The following is a 3473-nucleotide window of genomic DNA, read 5'->3' on the forward strand; positions in this document are numbered from 1 at the left end:
TCTGTAGGATAAGCACTAGACTGCTAACCACAAGGTAAGCATTTCAAGCCCACCAACCAACTGCTCCTCAGAAACCCTTAGTGGGGTCACTGTGAGTCCGAACTGACCAGACTGCAATGAGCACCAATAGGTATTGGTATCCGGACTTCTAGACCTGGACATGGAGTCCTGTTTGGAATGGGACCTCTTTGTTATGTTAATGAGACAGTATCAGTGTGGGATGTGGTGTAAGCCTAATGACTTTAGAGCTACACAAGAGTAGGCTAGATGTTGAGACTACCAGCCACTAGGTGGGAGAAAGAGGAGGCTTTCTTCTCCCGTAAAGGAGCTCCGGTAGCATAGTGGTTACGAATCGAGCTATGAACTGCAAGGTCAGCAGTTTGAAACTACCAGCTGCGCTGTGGGAGAAAGGTGAGGCTTTCTGCTCCCGTAAAGATTTACAGCCTCAGAAACCCTGTGCAGGGTCGCTATGGGTCAGAACCAACTTGACGGCCTTAACAACAGCAAAAGATTTGAAGTCTGGGAAACCCTATGAGTCAGAACTGACTCCATGGCATCTAACAAAAACAATGACAAGGAACAGAGAAGCAAACACAACAGGGAAAGATAGGTGCCGTGTGAAGATTGCCAAGGATCCAATCAACATCAAGAACCCTAGAAAGCTGAGACAGGGGCTCTTTCTCAGAGTAACCAGAGAGCTTTCCCGCAGAGCTGATGCTCTGAAGTCAGACGTCTAGCTTCTTAAACTGTAGGAAAAGACATTTCTGCTCTATAAGGTGATTTGCCTGTGGTATTTCTGTTATAACTGCACTAGGGAACAAAGATACACAGGAGATGTTTTGGTTAGTGGGCAGAAGGGTCTCTTTCATGCTTCTGCTTAGATCAGTGAAGAAGACCTCTCTAAGGACAGCAAGATGCTGGCTATTTGCTACTTTAAGTGTCTAAGCACAGAGACTCTGGTGTAGCGCTGTAAGAAGCACTGAACCACAAGATTAGTTTGAACCGCAAGATCAGCAGTTCAAATCCACCAGCAATTCCTTGGAAAACCTAAACAGCATGGCTATGACTGAGAATCAATTTGACCGCACTTAACAACAACAAAGCATGGAGTGTGGTGTGGTGCTCTAGGATAGACACTGAACTAGGAGGTCAGTTGGAACCACAAGATCAGTATTTCAAACTCACCAGCTGCTCCTCAGAAACCCTGTACAAGATCGCTATGATTGGAACCAATTCGATGGCACTAAACAACAACAAAGTACATTGCAGTGTGGCGTGATGCAGAAAGATATGAACAGAAACTTCACCACTCTACGTGAAGAAATAAAGAACTCTGGTAGCGTAGTGGTTATGAATCGGGCTGCGAACCACAAGGTCAGCAGTTTGAAACTTTCAGCTGTTCCGTGGGAGAAAGATGAGGTTTTCTGCTCCCATAAAGATTTACAGCCTCGGAAACCCTGTACAGGGTCGCTATGAGTTGGAACTGACTCCACGGTACACAGCCAACCACGTGAAGAAATGGAAACATGGTGGGTCCATAGGATAAGCAGTGGCCTGTGAATCACAAGGACTGGACATTGTTTCATTCGGGTGTACACACACTGACTTCATGTCAGAATCAACTTGAATGCCCATAACAACAGCAATAATAGTAACAGAATGTAGGTGCTACTGTGGAATAAGCAGTGGATTGCTAACTGCAGGTTAAGCAGTTCAAACCCACTAGTGCTCTGAGGGAGAAAGATAAGGCTTTCTGCATCCTTGATGATTTATAGCCTCAGAAACTCAATGCAGGGTTGCTGTGAGTCAGATTCGTCTCTGTGGCAGTGGTTTTGTTTTTCTTTGAACTATAATATAATAATAATATTTTGATGCATAGTACAAGGTCATTGTTATTAAGTGCCATTGAGTGGGTTCCAACTCATAGAGATCCTGTATAGTTACCGAGGAGCAGCTGGTGGATTTGAACTGCCAACCATGTGCTGCACAGTCCAGTGCTGATCCTAGAGCGCCACATCAGAACTCCATATCACAAGGTAGTGTCTCTTTTAATATACTAGGCTATATGGGGATTGGAACTATGGACATATATGCAATAGGTTGATGTCCGAACTGACATGCTATGTGGCACAAACCTGTATTATCATGGCTGCAGGTGACCCAGGCTCAGAAACTCAGGTTATCTGTTCATACAGTTTAAAGAAGGTGGCAATTTCTAAGTAGATATCAGATTGCACACAGCTGTCTTCTGAGAGGAAATGCTATGGGCCGCTCTCCCCTGCAGCTATTTCTCTGTGTCACCAAGCCACTTGTCCACACACTCTTCAAACTTAGCTGACCCCTAGGTGACACTGTATAGGATGCCTTTGGTCCTTGTTTTAATAAATTTACTCTTACGAATGGTACCTCCAACCACCATGAAAGAAGAGCTGGGAGTGGAGCATGTCCTTTTGTTCTGGTATCCTTGTAGTATGAAGACCCTGTCATTGTTGTTAGGTGCTGTCAGGATGATTCTGACTCATAGTGACCCTGTGCACAACAGAATAGCATGTGACCTGGTCTGGTGCCATCCTCACAGTTGTTATAGTTCAGCCTATTGTGTCCTTGTGTCATTGTGGTCTCCCTCATTTTCAATGACCATCACTTTACCAAAGCTGGTGCCCTTCTCCAGGGACTAGTCTCTCCTAACAGAGTGTCCAAAGGGCGAGAGATAAAGTTTCAGCATCCTCACTTCCAAGGAGCAATATGGCTTCTAGATCCAGGGAACGAACGATGCGAAGACATGTGGAAATGCCAAGACACAAGGTATTCTGGGCCTCCAGATGCTGAAAGGAGACCTTTCCCAGAGCCATCAGAAAGAGAAAGACTTCCCCCAGTGCCAGCACTCTGAATCTGGACTTCCAGTCTTCTAAACTGTGAAAGAATAAATGTATGTTAAAGCCATCCACTTGTGACATTACTGTTATATCAGCAACAGACAGCTAGGACAATCCCTTGACACCTGCAAGGATCAGTGGTGACAAAGGGGAGGAATAAAGAAGTATTCATTGGAGGAAATATTTGAAAAAGAATTTGACCCTACTTATGATCAAGTATGGCCAGAGTATTCCTTGGAGGCAAGGGTGATGAGACATTGTACTTATTTTGGACAGGTTGTTAGCAGAGACGAGTCCCTGGGGAAGGACATCATGCTTGGTAAAGTAGAGCGTGAGTGAGTGAAGAGGAGGAAGACCCTCAACAAGATTGATGGGTCAGTGGCTGCAGCAGTGGTCTCAGACAAGCCCACTGTTGTGGGGCAGCACAGGAATACGCGCCCATTTTCACATGGCTCACTAGGTATCAGATGTACTCGATAGCATCTAACAACAAAAACAACTCTCTCTTTACCACTGCAGACTTTCCTTCCTCAGCAGGTCCAAGCTGGGGAAATAGAGACTAAAACTTCCCATGAAATTCAGAGCTTATGGTTACGG

The sequence above is a fragment of the Chrysochloris asiatica genome, unplaced genomic scaffold, assembly GCF_000296735.1.
Source record: "Chrysochloris asiatica unplaced genomic scaffold, ChrAsi1.0 scaffold00148, whole genome shotgun sequence".
In the NCBI taxonomy this organism is placed as follows: Eukaryota; Metazoa; Chordata; class Mammalia; order Afrosoricida; family Chrysochloridae; genus Chrysochloris; species Chrysochloris asiatica.